At 45.2% G+C, this 21,011-nt stretch overlaps 1 long non-coding RNA gene across 4 annotated transcripts in view; it reads right to left on the reverse strand.

The window, feature by feature from the left end:
* Positions 1–823: 823 nt before the first annotated feature.
* LOC119949570 overlaps positions 824–21,011 on the reverse strand; it is a 126,360-nt gene continuing 106,172 nt past the window's right edge. For all 4 annotated transcript variants that reach the window (XR_005457227.1, XR_005457226.1, XR_005457229.1 and 1 more), the window contains one exon: positions 824–960. This is a non-coding gene — a long non-coding RNA (uncharacterized LOC119949570). The remainder of the gene's footprint in view (positions 961–21,011) is intronic.

Genomic DNA, 21,011 nt, shown 5'->3' on the forward strand with positions numbered 1-21,011 from the left:
CTGGAGATTTTCGAGGAGTGAGGTGACTTGCCCAAGGAAGCACAGCAGACAAATGGTGGAGCTGGGATTAGAACTCAGGTCCTTCTGACTCCAAGGCCTATGCTCTATCCACTAGGCATCATTGCTTCTCTATTCTATTCTACTTCCACCTTTTAGATGTCACATTCAGTCACTCATTCAAATTATACTCTGTGTAGAGCACTCTGCTGAGCATTTGGAAGAGTACAGTAGAGTTGGTAGACATGATGTCTGCCCTCAAGGTTCTTAGAATCTAGTCTGAGCAAGAGACACCAAAATAAATTACAGGTAGAGGGAAACTACACAGGTCAAAGATCTGTACAGAATTGCTAATGAAGGGGAATGAGAGAGTGTGAATACCCAAGTGATTTGGGGACCAGGCAGTGTTGTTATGGCAGGAGTGGCATGAAAATGGGGCAGGCACATGTGAGATTAATTAGGAAGGGCTTCCAGAAGGGGATGAGATATCCGAAGGGCTTTAAGGATGTGGAGAACAGTGGCCTGCATCGCGAGAATCATCAGCGAGAGGGAGATGAGAATGAATCACAATGAAAAGGTTGGCTTGGGATGAGTCAAGTGTGCAAGCAAGCTGAGGAGAGTGTTGGGGCCGAGACTCTGGGATTATTTCAACCTGAGAGATGTAGCTTTCGTTTCTATGGCTCAGTGGACTGGCCATGATCAGTTGATTTTGATCTGAACCATAGGGCAAAGGGTAGGGCGAGAGCCTTCAAAGTTCAAATCTTTACAGACAGCGTCAAGTCAGACACTGTGCAGGGGAGAGAGATGGTGGAAGTTTTACCTGTACTGGGTGAATTCCTTAGGTAGAAAGAGCTGGAGGCATTGGTGACCAATTCATTCCCCCCAGATGGTCTCTTCAAGCAGACACCGCAGGAGCAGGAAGTGGTAGAAGTAGAGAAATGCAATAATGTGATCTGCCCAGGCCTGCAAGGAGGATTAAAAAAAAAAAAGACAAAAATCCCAATGAGACAGACAGCTTTTAGAGTTCACCTTGGCTTCCGGGGGCTATCATTCTCCTTAGCTGGCAATTTCATTCATTCATTTGTATTTACTGAACGCTTTGTGCAATGTACTGTACTACCTGCTTGGGAGAGTATAATATAACAATAAACAGACACATTCCCTGCCCACAGCAAGATTACAGTCTAGAGGAGGGGCTTACAGTGTTCACTAAGCCACAAAACACTATGCTAAATTCTAGGGTACATACAGGATCCCTATTTCCAAACCCCAGGGGTGGAAACTGAAGCCCTGAGGGGATGTGACTTGCCTAAGGTCACACAGCAGACCAGTGGAAGTGTTATGGTTAGAATCTGCATTTCCAGATTCACTTCCTTCTAGGCCACGCTAGAGCAATACATTTTCCTATTTCTTAGAGATTTCAAAAATGAGCTTGTTCTGCAATGGGAGCTAAATTAAGCCATTAACATATACTAATTCAATACTCCTCCCAGCTGTGGGAGGGAGAGAAGGCAGAGGCCAGCAATTCCCAGAGTGATCTGGGAGGGAGTACTGGAAGATTTTGAATAGCTGAGAAAATGGCAGAGAGTTCTGAGATGGGATTTTTTTTTTTTTAAATGATGGTGTTGGAAGTGATCCCAGTTTGGCAAACACTGTGAAGCTTAACCTTATTTCACATTAGAGACCATGGTGGATAGGCAGGCATCACGATAGTATATTTCAATTAAGAGGAGAGAAATAAGGACGCTTCTTAGGGAATTATAAACCAAAAATGAACAATCCAGAACCCAGAAGCTCACCCAGCCACGTCACCCTGAAAGATGAACCAGAAGTGCAAGAAACAACCCCTTTCATTACCACAAAATCCCTTCTTAGCATGCAAGCAGATTTTGAAAGGCAAAGGAGTCAAGTTTTATTCCCCAAGAGGGGAATTCAGATGGAGGTTTCCACACACAATGGGGATGTGAAATCCCCCGGGGTATGTTATTTGAAGCAAAACTTTAAATGTTTCCCATCCATTCACATTTTCTACATATTGCTCATTGTGGGCAGGGAATGTGTCTACCAACACTGTTACACTGTACTCTCCCAAGCACTTAGTATAGTGCTGGGCACCCAGTAGATGCTCAATAAATACCATAGATGATGATTACTCTTCTCAGCAGTTGTATTTCAGCCCATTGCAAATCAACAATTTCCCTGTGAATACATCAGCTAGCCACTACGTTGCCTGGAGTACCAATCAATCAGTGACATTTATTCAGCATTTACTGTGTGCAGAGCACTGCAACTAAGCATCTGGAAAAGTACAGTGTCACAGAGTTGGGAGACAGGTTTCCCACCCAAACTGAGCATAATCATTCAATCATATTTATTGAGAGCTTACTGTGTGCACAGCACTATAACAAGCACTTGGAACGTACAATTCAGCCATAAATCACAGCGTAAAGCCCTGATTAATGAGCAGGAAGTCATCAAGACCGGATCATTTTTTATTTGTCATTATAAACCCTCAGACCTGTAGGCTCCTCTGTTAGAATGGAAACTCACGGAAGGCAGGAAATGCCTCATTTACTGTCATTGTACGCTCCTAGCCACCCAGTGCAGTGCACATCTTAGGTTCTCAATAGTGATGATTTTAGACTGTGAGCCCCCTTTTAGACTGTGAGCCCCCTTTTAGACTGTGAGCCCACTGTTGGGTAGGGACTGTCTCTATGTGTTGCCAATTTGTACTTCCCAAGCGCTTAGTACAGTGCTCTGCACATAGTAAGCGCTCAATAAATACGATTGATTGATTGATGATGAATTTATAACCTGGGCTTTGAATTGAATGGCTCAGCTGTTTTCATTCAATCATATTGAGTGCTTACTGTGTGCAGAGCACTGTACTAAGCATCATCATCATCAATCGTATTTATTGAGAGCTTACTATGTGCTTGACACTCTGTTAGATGGTAAACTCCTTGGGCATAGTCTAGTAGAAAGAGCCCAGGGGATCGTGGATCTAGGTCCAAGGACTCCACCACTCATGAACTCTGTGTCCTTGGGTAAGTCACTTAACTTCTCTGTGTAAAATGGAGATAAAATATCAGTTCTCCCACTCCTTAGGCTGTGAGCTATAGGTGGGAGAGGACCAAGTCTGATCTGACTGTATTGTATCTGCATAATAATAATATTAGTATTTGTTAAGCGCTCTGTGCAAAGCACTGTTCAAAGCACTGGGGGGGATACAAGGTGATCAGGTTGTCCCACGTGGGGCTCAGTCTTAACCCCCATTTTACAGATGAGGTAACTGAGGCATAGAGAAGTTAAGTGACTTGCCCAAAGTCACACAGCTGACAAGTGGTGGAGCCGAGATTAGAACCCAGAACCTCTGACTCCCAAGCCCGGGCTCTTTCCACTGAGCCACGCTGCTTCAACACTTAGTACAGCGCAAGCATTTTACCACCCCAATAATAACTATTAGAGGGCTGGAATTGTGTCTTTAACCTCTACTATATTCTCCCATGCCCTTAGTACAGTGCTCTACATACATTATTAATTATTGTTATTATTAATCATATTTATTAAGCGCTTACTGTGTGCAAAGCACATTAGGTCCTCAATAAATTAGTACTGACTAATCAGATAACAAATTATCACCTTAATAGCTTAAGGAAGTATAGTAAAGCAGCCACTGTTTTTGCAGTAAAACAATTGTCCGGATCCCTACAGCTGAAGATTAGTTCACCGTTTCAAGAATCCACAGAAAACAGGCAGAAACCATGTGCAAGAATCTAGTTATAAAATGTAAAAGCCAAAAAAACCCAATCCCCCCAATTCACGCTTCGAAAATGATTAACCTAAATGATTTTTAAAAAAAATTTTCTGTGTATTATTTCTGACTTTGGCAAAACCGAATGGAACTCCCTGTTCTCATCAGTTACCAGTCACTTCTGGGCATAATAATACGATTCCATAAACATCGGTTAGTTTTCCAGTGAATAAGCCTTAGTGTTTTATGAATTAATAGAAGATACATTTTTGAATATGCCATCTTGCAGGCTCTCCTCATTTAAAAATTCCTGAAGCCTAACGAAATATACAGTGGAACAGGAAAAGAGGAAATGAATGTTTTGCAACCTTGTTTTCAGAGATGTCGATGGAAGGCTGATTTACTACATCACAGCAAGCTCATTAACAGTGCGAATGGGTCATCGTCACTCATTCATTTAATCATATTTATTGAGCACTTATTGTGTGCAGAGCACTGTACTAAGCGTGGGGACTCTGCTAAACATGCTCATTTAACATCACATAGCAATTCCCTTCTTAGCCTGTGTTCCATCCAGCTGCTCGAATTCTAAATTTGCCTGGTTGAGAGCCGACACCTTGAAGCCTGCCATGGTGGATACAGCACAGGCCTGTGAGTCAGATGGTCATGAGTTCTAATTCCGGTTCCACCACTTGTCTGCTGTGTGACCTTGGGAAATTCGCTTGACTTCTCTGTGCCTAAATTACTTCATCTGTAAAATAAGGATTGAGACTGTGAGTCCACACAGGACAGGGACTGTGTCCAACTTGATTTGCTTGTATCCACTCCAGCCCTTAGTACAGTGCCTGGCACATAGTAAAAGCTTAATACTATTATTATTATTATTATCTTGTGAGCCCTGGAAGGGCAAAAAAGCTTGCTTACAAAATATTAGGCTGCCTTTTACATGCAATACATTCCAAGGAAATGCAATTGTCCACCAGCTTCATTTACTGGAAATCCAGAAAATTGCAAAGGAAAAATGGAAACCAGACATTGAGATTTAGGACCTCCGTTTGGAGATCTTACCGAGCCAATAAACACAGTACTTTGTTTCAGGCAGATTGATTGATTGATTGATTTGCCCATGTGCAAGAGGAACCCAGATAAAATTGAAGGAAATGCCAAGGTGGGTCACCAAAAAGTTTGGGAGACACAGAATGTGAGAGGCAAATACTGCACTTCTTCATAACACGGAAGCTTTAAAGAGTTCTCACCAAACATGGCAGCCCTATGAGAAAGGGTGAACTTTCCCGTGGCCACAGAATGCTTCATGCAGGGAAAGGCTTAGCAAATGATGGCAAGCAATCCTGGACATGGTTTTCTGGAGGGCAGGGGTCCTTTTTTGACAACAAATGAATAATAATAATAGAATTAACTTCTTACTATAGGCCAAGCAGTGTACTAAGCACTGGGGTACATACAAGGTAATCAGGCCCCACCTTGGGTTCACAATTTTAGTAGAACAGATAATTAAATCCCCATTTCGCAGATGAGGGACTTGAGGCACAGAGAAGTTGCCCAAGATCACACAGTAGTTACATGCTGGAGCTGGGATTAGAACCCAAGTCCTCTGACACCCCTTCCTTGTGTCACACCACTGCACCCGACGTGCTCTCTTGTCCAATTCCCTTCATACCCAACCTAGTTTCCTTCCCATCTTACCTCCTTCCCTTCCCCACAGCACCTGTATATATGTATATGTGTTTGTACATATTTATTACTCTATTTATTTTACTTGTACATATCTATTCTATTTATTTTATTTTGTTAGTATGTTTGGTTTTGTTCTCTGTCTTCCCCTTTTAGACTGTGAGCCCACTGTTGGGTAGGGACTGTATATGTGGCCAACTTGTGCTTCCCAAGCGCTTAGTACAGTGCTCTGCACACAGTAAGCGCTCAATAAATACGATTGATTGATTGATTGATTCAGGGCCTAGCCTCACAGTCCTATGCTAGTTTACATGATGATGCTACATACCATGGAATAGGCCCCAGATTATCCAGGGGAGGGTTATGCTTCCCTCTCGTTGGAGGTTCAGAGAATAGTTTGCAGTCAAGCGACAAGTTTGTCGCCCAAGTTCAACCATCCATCCACATGCTGCTCCCACCAGCAATACACAACTCAGCTGGGCAGACCAATGCAAATCCATGGGCCTTCCTCTAGACTGTAAGCTTGTTGTGGGCAGGGAATGTGCCTGCAAACTCTGTTACAGTGTCATTCATTCATTCAATCGTATTTATTGAGCGCTTACTATGTGCAAAGCACTGTTCTAAGCGCTGGGGGGGGGATACAAGGGGATCAGGTTGTCCCACGTGGGGCTCACAGTCTTAATCCCCATTTTACAGATGAGGTAACTGAGGCCCAGAGAAGTGAAGTGACTTGCCCAAAGTCACACGGCTGACAATTGGCAGAGCCGGGATTCGAAACCATGACCTCTGACTCCAAAGCCCGGGCTCTTCCCACTGAGCCACGTCTTCTCGTGGGAGACGTGTCCTCTCCCACGTCCTTAGCACAGTGCTCTGCACCCAGGAAGTGCTCCATAAATACAGTTGATTGTTTGATGGATCGACTTGGGTCCCAGAAAAGCTCTGAAGAATATAAATAGAATACTATTCTATTTATTTTATTTTGTTAATATATTTTGTTGTCTGTCTCCCCCTTCTAGACTGTGAGCCCGCTGTTGGGTAGGGACCGTCTCTATATGTTGCCAACTTGTACTTCCTAAGTGCTTAGTACAGTGCTCTGCACACAGTAAGCGCTCAATAAATATGATTGAATGAATGAATGAACCCCACCTCACCAAGAGGACAAGTGAGTACTGCTGAGACTCCTGTAATACACTTTTCTCTTCAACTATTCTTTTTCAACCCTAGAAGAAACATAACCTACCGGACAAGGTTAGGGACCGGAAATTGGGAAGTGGGGAGGGCTCCAGTCCCAGCCCTATCACTGGGCTGATGTGTGACCTGGGCTAAATCCCTTAACCCTCGAGCCTCAGTTTCCCCATCTATAAAATGGAGTTAAAAATGCCTGTTCTTACTCCCTCCTAGAAAGTGTGCCCCAAATGAGACAGGGACTGTGTCTTGTACCTACTCCAGAGCTTAAGATGGTGCTTGGCCGATAATATGTACTTAACCCCATTGTTATTATTGTGATGGAGATGGGATGAGAATCCAGGTTCTTCCGTCTCCCAGTCCAGTGCTCTATCCACTAGGCCACTTTCTAGTCAGTAAGGGGTTTAGCAATCTGGCTAGGAATGATGAACGAGACTTGTTCCTCTCCCAAACAACCAGTAAGTAGTATTCGAGCACCAACCCTGTGCACAGCACTGTACTAAGCGCTTGGAGAACACAATAGAGTTAGTTGACATGATCGCTGTCCTCAAGGAGCTTACAATTTAGCACAATAGAAAGACACTGTCTCGTTTTAGAGATAACACAAAGTAACCCACTTCGTTTACTAGCAAGTGCATATCCTGGGACTGTGTTGATGCTCCCTGCAGTATAGTGTCAGTGAGGGAAAACACTCCAAAATCAAACTATTCAGGTGAAACCCCAGCTCTGAGACAGCTTTCAAAATAGATATACTTTCCAAATCGTCCCCCTCCTGCTGTTACATACTGATTCCATTAACACACCATCATTTCTCACCAACATGGAAATGAGTAGTTTTTGATTTTCAAAGACTTTGTCATCTGATGTTATTTTAAAGGTGAACCTGGATTCTTATTCATCAGTTAGATTATCTTTTCAGAAGGATCATCATCCTTCACTGTAAGTTCTTAACGAGGCACCAATTAGTACTCCAGTTCTTTTTTTCCTTTTAAAATTCTTCTGGGAAATGAGGTCAGAACCTGTTTTAGCACCCGAACAACCGCTTGGTGATTGGAGCAAATATCTGTCTCTCCGTTCCTCCCCAAGGAGTGCCCTTTCCAAACTCAAAACAGATGAGGAAATAAATCCAAATTAAAGAACATTCTCTCTACTGTTCAGCAAAAAGCACACAAAAAAAGCCCTTTACCTCCTTCCCTCCACACAGAGGCATAGAGGTCTTTTTCTGCTCGGGTTGGCCAATTGCATCCAGAGAGGGAATGTTTGAAGGTCACCTGTTGGATTTACATCAGAGGATGACACGCAAATTCATAAAGTGTTCCATATTTTTAGCTCACCTCCTCCAGCAGGCCCTCTTTTTCCTCTCCTCCCCATCCCCCCCCCACCCTACCTCCGTCCCCTCCCCACAGAACCTGTATATATACTTGTACAGATTTATAATTCTATTTATTTTACTTGTACATATTTACTATTCTATTTATTTTGTTAATGATGTGCATATAGCTTTAATTCTATTTCTTCTGACGATTTTGACACCTGTCTACATGTTTTGTTTTGTTGTCTGTCTCCCCCTTCTAGATTGTGAGGCCGTTGTTGGGTAGGGACCGTCCCTGTATGTTGCCAACTTGTACTTCCCAAGTGCTTAGTACAGTGCTCTGCACACAGTAAGGTGCTCAATAAATACAATTGAATGAATGAATGAATGTCACAGTTCCTCCTTTCGGAGGCTCAGTGACAGGAGGATTTGTGTCACCATCCCTCTGGCCACCTGCCTGGTGTCTGAAATCTTACGGTTTTTGGCAAGAGGCAGGAGTGAATTGGTAGAGGTAAATTCCTTCACATTCCATACAGAAGGGAACTTGGATAAAGGAGACTAGGAAAACCATCTTATAGTTTTCTGCAAGGGGCAAGTACGAATTGGTAGGGGTTGCCAACACCTCCAGTGGAGGGGTAAATGCCTTCATATTCCAGAAGGGAATTTAGGTAAGAAGGACTAGGAAAACCATTCCAGAACAACTCAGATTCCAGAGTTTACATGATGTGAAATTGGGGAGGAAGGGGGGAGGGGAGAATGGGAGAGGAAAAGACGGTGGCGGGGGAGTGGGAGAGGAGAAAATGCAGATGGGGGAAGCGGGAGAGGAGAAGATGGGGAGAAAAGCATGAGAAGAGAAGAGGGGTGGAAAGCGGGAGCAGAGAAGATGGGGGAAAAGCAGAGGAGGAGAAGCGGGGAAGCAGGAAATGGGGTAAAGAGGAGAGTAGAAAAATGAAAGGGGGGGAAATGAGAGAGGAGGGGAAGGGAGGAAAATAGGGGAGATGAAAAATGGGAGGAGGAGGGGGGAATGGAAGGAGGAGGGGAAACAGGAGGAGGAGAGGAAGGGGGGAAATGGGAAAGGAGGAGGAGAGAAGAGAAAATGGGGAGGGAAGGGGGTAGGAGGGGAGCAGCAAAAATGGGAGGTTTTCCAGCTCCCACTGCAGCTGCTGAGCTACAGAAAAGCTGCTTTGGGGGCAGCAGGGAAAACTGAACCCCTCGGCATCCTCCAACAGCAAGGCACCCTGCAAGGGGTGGGCAGGCAGGTGGAGAGGCGCAGGGTGCTTGTGTCTGTGGCCCAGCTGCCCCTCCCGCTGCCCTGCTTTGTGTATTCCCAAGTACAACATGTGGGGTTTAATTTTCAGAAAGCTTCAACATTCTGAAAAGCAGGGGGCCCCAAAGTCCATAATTGGGCATAGTCCCCAAGCAATTCCCCGTGCCGTTTCCCACCGTTTAAATTTGCAGCCGCATTCATAGCAAGGCGAATGCTACAACATTTAGAAAACTTAGCCCTCGCATTAGCTGTGTAGAACCAACAGAACGCTCAACACTAATTAAATTCCTCTTTTCTTTTAGGAACTAAGGTTCCTAAAAGAAAAATAATGGTAACTCAAAACAAATGTTAGAGAAGAGAATGTTTCACTGCCGTCCGGTTATCCCAAACTTTACGACTCCAACCAGAAGCTCCTGCAGAAGAAAAGGCTTTTCTCCCAAAAGGAAGAGCTCCAGGAGGATTTGATACAGAAAGGAATCTCTCTCCACGAGCGGAAACGAGGGCCTATTCCCTCCAAGCCTATAATGCTTGGAATTTAATGCGGCACCTTTCACACAAAAAGGTTTCCAGATCCTTTGCAAACCCAACATCCTCAGAGCCTCGACACCTCACTGTGAGTCAGGTAGAAAGTACAATTACTCCCTTTCCGCTGAATGCCAAGCCAAGGCCAGTAAAATGGAGGCAGCAATCCGAGCCAAGCTTGGAAACAGAAGTCGTCAAGCAAACCCTTCAGCAGCCAGACAAGGCTGCCTTTCCTGAAGGTATGCTGGAATTTCCTTATTATTCACCATCAACATATCAGGTGCACAGACAACCTGAAATATTGCTAGGGAGGTCTGGTGGGGGGAATAATAATAATTATTAATAATAATGATAACACTTAGAGAAGTGTGGCCTAGTGGAAAGAGCATAGGCTCAAAAGTCAGAGGACCTGAATTCTATTTGCAACCCATCATTTGTCTGCTGTGTGACTCTGAACAAGTCTTCTCTGTGCTTCAGTTTCTTCATCTGTGCAATGGGGATTCAATACCTCTTTTCCCTCCCCCTTAGACTGGGAGCCCACATGGGACAGGGGACTGTGTCCAACCTGATTACCTTGCATCTGCTCCAGTGCTTAGTACAGTGCTCGGCACTTAGTAAACACTTGAGTACCATAGCTAAAAATACTTGTGGTAGTTATTAAGTGCTTACTATCAACCCATCTATGGTATTTATTTAGCATTTAGTATGTCCAAAGCATTGAATTAAACACTTGGGAAAGTACAAAGTTAGTAGATGTTATTCCCAACCCACAAGGAACCTATAGTCTGTTTGTCAAGCACTATGCTAAGTGCTAAAGTAGACACAAAATAGTCAATTAGACTGTGAGACCCATGTGGGACAGGAAATGTGTCTAAGACGGAGAATAGGTATTTAATTCCCAGTTTACAGAAAAAGAAACTGAGGCACAGAGCTGTTAAGTGCCTTCCCCCAGGTCACACAGCAAGTAAGTGATGAAGCAGGGATTAGAACCCAGGTCTCTTGACTCCCATTCCTGTGCTCTTCCAACTAGTCCATGCTGTTTCCCTGGGGAAAAACTGAAATCAAATAGAAGAGCCGTTTCCAGAAAAACCACCAGGCATCCCGAAAAGTGTTAGGAACTGAAAATTACACATTTCAAACAAAATTATTGACATCATCAGAAAGCCCCACAGAAGTACGAAGTAATATTTTGGCCAAAGATGAAGCTTATCTCGACCAGAAAAGAGAAAACTGTGGCTAGTGTCTCCAATATAATAAGGGCAGCTAGCTCGGGAGAATTTGACATACACCCTCCTTTCCTCTTTTCCCACTTCCTTCTGTGTCTCCCTGACTTGCTCTCTTTATTCATTGCATCCCCCCATCCCAGCCCCACAGCACTTACATACATATCTCTAATTTATTTATATTAATGTCTGTCTCCCCCTCTTCATGGTAAGCTCATTGTGGGCACGGAATGTCTGTTTATTGTTATATTGAACTCTCCCAAGAGCTTAGTACAGTGCTCTGCACACAGTAAAAGCTCAATATGATTGAATGAATGAATGTCATTCATTGGCGCCCCAAGAAAGAGGAACAGGTTTGACCTCAGTCTCAAGTTGGCCAATGGTCTGGTTTACAGTCGGTCTGTCAGTATATTAATCAGTGCTATTTATTGTGCTTGCTGCATGCAGAGCACTGTACTAAGCGCTTAAGTACAATATAAAAGAGTTGGTTGACACATTCCCTGCCTGTGGCAAGCTTACAGTCTAGAGGGGAAATGTACGGTGTCAGGTGCCAGAGAAGCAGCATGGCTCAGTGGAAAGAGCCCAGACTTGGGAGTCAGAGGTCATGAGTTCTAATCCCAGCTCCTCCACTTATTGGCTGTGTGACTTTGGGCAAGACACTTAACTTCTCTGTGCCTCAGTTACCTCATCTGTAAAATGGGAATTAAGTGTGAGCCCCATGTGGAACAACCTGATCACCTTGGATTCCCCCAGCGCTTAGAACAGTGCTTTGCACATAGTAAGCACTTAACAAATACCATCATTATTATTATTATTATTTATGGCTGGTGTTTCCAATTTTCAGGGTTCGGCCTCCCACCGCCTTGGTACTGCAGCAGAGCTCTGTGGCTCAGAAGCGATGCCTGAGAGGTCAGGGACCTGGGAGAGGGCCACAGCAGCTCTGGAGCAGAGGTCAGAGGATCCTCCTCCCCACCCGCCACTATTTCAGTTGGTCTCAGGTGTATCTGTACAAAACAGCATGTGTGACACCACTTTATTCTTTTTGTGTCCTCCGTACCATGTGACATCACCCACATCTCCCTGTCCAGAATTCACAAGGGTCGCCAGAGGTTTCCCTTCTCAATCCACTTTAAACTGTCTGACAATTTGGATTTCTCACAGGTTCGGAGAGGAAGTCAATTTTCTTGGTGTTAAATCACTCAATCCATGGTATTTATTAAACACCGTGTGCAGATTAATAGACCAAGTTCTTGGGAGAGTACAGTAAAATACTTAGAGAAGTAGCATGGCCTAGTGGAAAGACCATGGACCTAGGAGCTGGGGACCTGGGTTCCAGTCTCAGCGTTGCCATGTGAGTGCTGTGTGACCTTGGACAAGTCACTTCACATCTCTGAGCCTCAGTTGACTTCACTGTCCCTCATATGCAAAATGGAGATTAAACCCTACTCCCTCCTACTTCGACTGTGTCCAATCTGATTAACTAATATCTACCTGAGTGCTTAGAACAGTTCTTGGCACAATTTTTGGTTTATCTTTAATGGTATTTGTTGGGCACTTACTATATGCCAGGCACTGTACTAAGTGCTGGGGTAGATATAAGCTAATCAGGTTGGACATCGTCCATGTCCCACATGGGGCTCATAATTAAGTTGTAACCACTTAACAAGTACCATAATTGTTAGTATCATCATTATTAATACAGTTGGTAGACATGATCCCTGATCTCGAGGAACTTACAGTTTAGTAAGGGAGACAGACACTCAAAACAATAACATATACGGGAAGCAAGCAGAGTATCAAGCAAAATATGAACATTAGTTAAATCCTGTAAAATGCCTACCACCAAATTCCCACTGTTTCCAAGTGAAAAATCCAACTCCTTTATAGGATGGAATTGGGTTTCAATTTAAATAGCTAGATAGCTCAGTCCTAATGGGTTCAAAAATTTGAGGAAGCAGCGAGTGGTTTAGCCTAATGTGGAAGTGTCAGTCTCAAGGATCAGCTTCCCAATTGGATTAGAGCGAAAGCCACTTTCTGGGGAACCAACTTTCTCCTCCCTGGAGAGAGTCTGTGATGTTGGAGGGATGAACGGATGAAGGAAAATAACTTACTCTCTTTTCTGGTGGGCTCCAGGTGGGATTGAGATCCAGCCCCGTGACCTCAGCTTCTCAGCCTCCCATGGGCCAGTAAGATCCCCTAGCAGCCGGGGGGGATCCTATACTGGCCAGGCTTCCTTTCAAGGGACGGACCTACTTTCTGTCCAGCTCCTCACAGGCTTCTGCCCAGCCCTCAGGCCACTGCAAGGCCTTTATGACTGGCCGGGTCAGCGGAGAGACAAACCTGAATAGGCCTGGGTCCGTTCCCAAGACCCTTCTCCTCCTCTGTTCCATGCTAAGGAGGAGGAGAAAGGGGGTCAGATGTCCATTTAACAAGCTCCTTTAGCCCTCACTAGAGGAGTACTTAGTCCATGTAGCTCATTAAGAGCAGGGAACATATGCGCTAATTCTGTTGTACTGTCCTCTCTCTAGCGCTTGTATTAAGTAAGCCCTCAATAAATACCACTGATTGATTGAATCATTTTCCGGGGACCAGCAGGGCTCTGGGAAACCCACCTCGCACATGCAGTTGGGCTCTTTAGTGTCGGCCCCCGACACTGGCTAAATGTTTTGAAAAGTTAGGGTTCAGGGTGGGCCAGACCCCAAATCTTTCCATGCTTGTCAAGTCCGGATCAGGCTGAGGCTGGGAGGGACTCGGGTTAGACTGAGCCTCGATATCTAGCCTGTCTGGACAAGACCTCGAATGCACAGGAATCCTGGTGTGGTTCTCAAAGCCCCAGGGTATGCTGAGACTTTGACATGTTGGTATCCCCCTCCACCCCTCAGTCTGATGGGGCCGAAGCCAAGCCAGAACTCTTCTGATCTCCCCATAATAATGATACTAATAATCACTGTGGTATTGATTAAGCATCTGCTCGGGGCCAAGCACTGTATTAAGTGCTGGTTTAGATACAGTGTAAGCAGATCGAACACAGTCCCTCTCCCACATGAGGGTCCTAGTCTAAGGGGGAAGGGAGAACCTCTATTTTACTGATGAGAAAACTGAACCACTAAGTGACCTGCCAAAGGTCCCACAGCGGGCAAGGGGTAGATGCAAGATTAGAACCCAGGTGCTCTGACTCGCAGACTTGTGCTCTTTCCACTAGGCCAAACTGCTTGCCCGGGCTTCTGGAAGAGGGCCTGGGACTGTGGGTGATGCCCACCTCCTCATCCCCTGAAACGGGATAGAAGAAGGTACGTCAGGACCCCCTCCTAATAGCCTGGTTAACATCCGGGACCCCATCCGCCTCACGCTGCTGAGGCAAAATGGTCCAGCCCACCCCCTGCTCTAGGCCATTTATAATAATAATAATAATGTTAGTATTTGTTAAGCGCTTACTATGTGCCAAACACTGTTCTAAGTGCTGGGGGGGATACAAGGTGATCAGGTTGTCCCACGTGGGGCTCACAGTCTTAATCCCCATTTTACAGATGAGGTAACTGAGGCACAGAGAAGTTAAGTGACTTGCCCAAGGTCACACAGCTGACACATGGTGGAGCCGGGATTAGAACCCATGACCAGAGATGGAGAAGTAGAGGCTAATCATCCATAAGCATCTACTCAAGTCCTCCCCTGCAGACGAGAGGGCTTTTACCCAGTGCCGCCTGGAACTGCTGGTCCCCTCTGTGGGTAGCCAGGAGTCGAAGCCTATCTGCCCCCTCCTCAGGGTCACACAGGGGAGGCAGAGAGGAAAATCCTTGCTATTAGGGTCCCTGAGGCCTGTGATAGGCCAGGAACAGGCGCACGCGCACACATGAGCATGTATACACACGCTCACACATGTACAGCACACAGCCTGAGTCACCTTGGCTTCCAGTCAGGGCCTGGCAGGAAAAAGACTGGAACCAAACAATGGATGTTGCCCAACCCTCGCCCCCTCAGGCCTCTCCCTCTCATCTGTTGGCATCGTGCTCCTTTTCCCCCGCCTGGAAGAAGGAGTGCGTGATGTCACGCAGCTGTTTCATCTCCTTGGAGGTGGCGGACCTGGCTGCCCTCCTCATGAGGACTCACAGGAGGGGCTGCACCAGCCAGCTGGGCCCGCCAGGAAGAGGGGAAGAAGGGCTCATCGGGCACCACAGGCGCCATTTAAAGCACTCACATCACCTTGCCTCCTCCTACCTCACCTAGCTGCTCTCCAGCTCCAACCCAGCCCGCCCACTTCGCTCCTCTAATGCCACCCTACTCTCTGTACCTCCATCTCGTCGCCAACCTCTTGCCCACTTCCTGTCTCTGGCCTGGAACGCCCTTCCCTCTTCGTGTCTGACAGACAATGACCCTCCCAGCCATTCAAAGCTTTATTGAAGGCACATCTCCTCCAAGAGGCCTTCCCTGATTAAGCCCTTATTGCGTCTTCTTCCGCTCCTTTCTGCATCCCCCTGATTTGCATCAATTATTCAGCCCACCCTCAGCCCCACAGAACTTATGTACATATCTGTAATTTATTTATTAAAGTCAAGCTCCGTCAGGCAGGAAACGTGTCTACCAACTCTGTTATATTGTTCTCTCCCAAGCGCTTAATACAGTGACCTGCACACATGAAGTACTCAAACACAACTGATTAATTGATTATGGTCACACAAGTTGCCAGTTCCAATTGGCACACATTCTGCCCAGATTCAGATCACACACTCTGATATGATACCACATGGGACTGAGCCTTGGGAAACCAGGTCCAGGTGGGATTAGCACAGAAACTGCAGGCAATCAAGTAATCAGATTCATTGAGCGCTTATTGTGTGCAGAGCACTGTATTAAGCACTTGGGACAGTAGACACTGTTTGGTAGACACATTCTCTCTCCACAGTGAGCTTAAAGTCTAGAGGATGATGTGTAGAAACTGGAAGCACCCTAGAGTTGAGATACGAGGGAAGAGACGGTGGAGGTTAGTGGGGAGGCCAATTTGATAACCTAGCTGTAGCAAACTAGGGTTATTACCAGGGTGATAGAAGTTTGGATGGAAAAGAAAAGGGCAGGCCTGGAAAATGATGGGCAGGCAAAGAGAAACAGCTTAGCTTAGGAAAGCGGCATAGCCTAGCAGAAAGGGCAGGGGCTTGGAGTTGGAGGACCTGGGTTCTAATCCCAGCTCTGTCATTTGTTTGCTGTGTGACCTTGGGCAAATCATTTATCTTGACAAAACTGCGAGGGGGTAACACCAAGGTTGTAGTTTTAGGGGAAAAGCAGAGCTGCCCCGGAGACACAGAGACAAGGAGACATGGGATTGCAGTTCAGGGCACCAGAAAAAGAACTGGATATCAAGGGTAGAGGTGGTAGATGAAATCATGTGAGAGGATAAGTTTCCGGAGAGATCAGATGTTAATCCATGAGAGTAGTGTCTTGCGGGACATCCGCAGTAAAAGGATGAGAGACAGAGAAGAAGCCAGCAAACAAAACTTAGATGGAGCGGTTAGAAAGGTAGGAGGAGAACTGGGCTATTAAGGCTGTCGGCAAAACTGAAACCTGACACAGTGTTGAGGAAATCCACAGAAGCAGACACAGCAGAGAGATCGAGGAGAATCAAAATAGTGCCCTTTGGACTTGGCCATAGAGAGCATCCTGGTGGCCATGGCAGTCTCAGCCGAGTGAAGGGGTTGAAAGGCAGACTGCAGATGTTCAAGAAGATAACTGAAGAGGAAATTCAGGCAAGACGGTCAGCTCCAGCAAGACCAGTTCTAAAACTTCAAAACTAGGATGGGCATCTCAGAACACCCCAGAGAAAATGGAAATAATAAATAAAAGCCTCCAAGGCATCCATAATATTTCCACTGCCAGGATCACTCCTATAAATCGAAATGCATGAAAATTGCCCAATGAATTCAGATTACAAGGTAGAGCGTGCAAGCAGGCATGAGGTCATTAGACACCATTAAAAATGGCATAATGACACATGCATTTAGGAGATAACATAACCCAGAGGATTATCTATAAATCATTCTCCCTCTTCATGTTTATCAGAAGTCAACCCAACTGTGGCTGAAGGGATCCCACTCCCAACGCAAGCGATGCTAGTTTGATGGGAAAACATGGAAGACTTTTGCTTTTATAATTGGTATTTGTTAAGTGCTTCCTATGTGCCACACACCGTATTAAGCGCTGGGATGGATACAAGCTAATCAGATTGGACAGAGTCCATGTCACAGTGACTTGCCCAAGGTCACGCAGCAGACAAGTGGTGGAGCCAAGATTAGAACCCAGTTTCTTCTGACTCCTAGGCCTGTGCTCTATCCACAAAGCCACACTGCTTCTTTCCTTTTAATCACTACTGATTAAAGAGAAAGACAGGCCCACTTAAATGAAGTAAAAACCAAACCCAAGGTTGTGCCACGAGGTGCGGATTAAAATGTTCAGCAGCAGATGCAAATATCATAGTTCATTTGTACTTCTCACCTGATTTGAACCCCAGAAAAACTTCTCTTTATAGAAGCCAACTTTCAAGAGTTTAAAATATTTGCTGAAAGCAAAAAAAAATGAGGGGCAAAGCTGATCTGCCTATGCTATCTAGCTGCCATCTTTTTTCCTCTCGGGTTTATGTTGTACACAAAAGTGTGATGATTCAGGATTTGTTTGGCACTTACGCCCAAACAGAATCTCAACTCAAAGGGGAACTGTTCGGGGAACGTTCCTGAGCTCTCTCAGCATGAATGGCTATTTTTACACCTCAAGAAAAGGCCCTGCTCAGTGCCAAGAGGATGGTATTTTGTTTCTGGGCAAAAAGGGCTGTGAGGGGGTAACTCTGTCCCCAGTGAGGAAAGGCAGGTCTGTGGAGACGCCACATTCCCCTGCCCAGAACACATCATGTTTTGGGGAGACACTGAAGAATTACGATCCGAAGACACAGCTTCCCGGTCATGGCGACTTTATGCTGTTAACCAACCGCCATCTTCCAGGTGGCCATGGGACAAACTAGCATCTTCATCCCTTATTGGTTAATAACTTATTTTTTAAGCACTTTCTACTGTGTGCCAGGGACTGTACAAGCTAATCAGGTTGGACACCATCCATGTCCCGTATGGGACTCATAGTCTTAATCCTCATTTTTCAGATGAGGTAACTGAGGCCCAGAGAAGTTAAGTGACTTGGCCAATGCCACACGGCAGAAAAGTGGCAAAATCAGATTTAGAACACAGATCCTTCTGACTTCCAGGCCCAAGCTCTCAAGGAGCAGTTGATGAGAAACAGATCATAGTAATCCCATTTTATAGAAGAGGAAATGGAGACACAATCAATAGTATTCACTGAATGCTTACTGACTGCAGAGAACTGTACTAAGAACTTGGGAACATATAATAGAATAAGTAGACATGATATAAACTCCTGAAGGGCAGACAATCTAGTAGGGTGGGGGGAAGACAGACATTAAAAAAACTGCAGGTAGGGAAATAATAATTCATGGTATCTGTGAAGTGCTTACTACGTGCCAGGCACTGTACTAAATGCTGGAGTAGATCCAATTCCGGTCGGTCTCAGCCCTGCCCCACAAGGGTCTCCCAGTAGAAAGATATATACATAAGTGGAAGTATCATATTGTTCTCTCCCAAGAACTTAGTAGAGTGCTCTGAACCCAATAAACACTCAATAAATACAATTGACTGACTGGAAGGGGACAGGAGTTAGCCGAGTGTTTAGTTGACATGGAAATGCTGAAATGACAGCAGGAGAAATACAAGGTAGGGAGATGAGAAAGGAATCAAGGAAGTCCCCTGGAGGAGATGCGATCTCAGAAGGGCTTTGAAGGTAGGGAGAGTGGTGGTATTTAGATTGTGAGTCCCATGTGGGACAGGAAGACTTTAGTCAACCTGAGTATCTGGTATCTACCCCCGGTGCTTAGTATATATAAGCCCTCAACAAACACTACAATCATCATCATCTGTTGGAGGCGAAGGTCAGGTAGAACCAGGCAGGAGGGAGAGCGTGAGCAAGAAGTCAGCGGCGGGAGAGACGTAGATGAGCCACAGTGAGTAGGTTGGCCTCAGAGGAAAAAAAGCATGCAAACTGGAAGGTAGTGAGCCAAAGGAATGGATACAGAGGAGGCCACATCAGTGCCTTAAAAATCAATGGGAAGGAGTTTCTCCTTTTTGTGAAGAGGAACGGACCACCATCGGAAGTCTGTGAGGAAGGGGGAGAGGGGCACAGATGTTTTAGGAAAGTGACCCAGGCAGTGGCTCAGTGGAAAGAGCATGGGCTTGGGATCAGAGATCATGGGTTCTAATTCCAGCTCGGTGACTTTGGGCAAGTAACTTGACTTCTCTGTGCTTCAGTTACCTCATCTGTAAAATGGGGATTAAGACCGTGAGCCCCATGTGGGATAACCTGATTATCTTGTATCCCCCCCAGTGCATAGAACGCACATAGTAAGCACTTAACAAATGCCATTATCATCATCATTATTATTAAGCATGGACTGGAGAGGTCTCCCCTACCTTATTATTCCCCCATACTGCCTCTTCAGCATTTCACCACCTAAGCACCTGGGTTCTCACCCCCACAACAATATCAAGGGTAGAGGTGGTAGATGAAATCATGTGAGAGGATAAGTTTCCGGAGAGCTCAGATGTTAATCCATGAGAGTAACGTCTTGCAGGACATCCGCAGTAAATGGATGGCACAATTTTTAATCACTATTATTATTTTTTTATCGTATTTGTTAGGCACTGGACACTGTACTATACACTGTGTAGATGCAAGAGAATCAGTTTGGACATAGTCCATGTCCCACATGGGACTCAAAATCTTAATCCCCATTTTACAGATGAGGTAACAGGCACAGAGATGTGAAGTGACTTGCTCAAAGTCACACAACAGAGAAGTGGCAGATCCAGGATTAGAACCCAGATCCTCTGACTCCCAGGCCTGTGGTTTAATCTCCTAGGCCAGACTCCTTCTCTGTGTATACTTATACTTTATTTTATAAATAAAACATATATTCATTTGTGTTTATAAATATGTATATCAATTTCAGTGATTTATTTTAGCGCTCCTATTGTACTGTCCCAAGTGCTGAGCTCAATGCTCAAATCCAGACTAAGTGCTCAATCCATACTAATGATCGATCAAAATAGGATGCCAACGTGCCTGCCGCTAGACAAAACTGTCAGCCTTTGGGGGTGTTTTATTTTAGGGGAGACATACAAAGAAACAAATGCAATCTTTACATTGAAACGTTAGTTATGCAAATCACCCATCAGAGAGTCACAACCTTTGGGAATTTCCAAATCTTTCTTCCCAACAAGCTAGACAAACATCGACTGTCCAGATGCTGTCATCAGGTGGGCTCGAGGGAGAGGATGAGGGCGGCAGAAGGAGCAAGTCAAAGTGGTCTTGACTTGATGAGCGACACAGCTACTTTGCACATTCCCAGCATAAAATTTAAACAGATTTCACCTCGATCGATTCAGAAAGCACCCCACTATGCCCAAGGGGCCTGAGTCACGGTTGCACTGTAACTTGAACTTTTCCATTTTCCCAGCTTCTGTGAACTGAAATTTGCAACCTTTCTGCTGCTTCATCCATTGTTTTCGCCCCCAATTCCATAATGCATTTCTTTCCCTCATACCTTAACACTTGTTGACACCTAGCAATCCACACTCGCTTTCTGCCAAGAAGGGCCTTTCAAGATGTTTCCAGCTGCGTCGGACTCCAATGAATGTGGACACACAACAACCAGTAAGCGTCTGACATAACAATCAGTGAAGTCTTGGCCAAAGTCATCCTTAATGGCCGCCACATCACTGGTTCCCTCTCTCAAAGTTTACTTCAAATCCCATTCCCTCAACTAAGTGGAAACGGAAGTCAACCATTCATATTTATTGAGCACTTACTGCGTGCAGAGCACTGTACTAAGCACTTGAGAGTACAATATAACAGATCCATTCCCTGCCCACGGAGAGTTTGCAGTCTACAGGGGGAGACAGACATTAATATAAATAAAGTACAGATCTGTACCTAAGTGCTGAGGTGTTGGGAGGG

This window comes from Tachyglossus aculeatus, chromosome X2 (assembly GCF_015852505.1).
Source record: "Tachyglossus aculeatus isolate mTacAcu1 chromosome X2, mTacAcu1.pri, whole genome shotgun sequence".
NCBI classification, from domain to species: domain Eukaryota; kingdom Metazoa; phylum Chordata; class Mammalia; order Monotremata; family Tachyglossidae; genus Tachyglossus; species Tachyglossus aculeatus.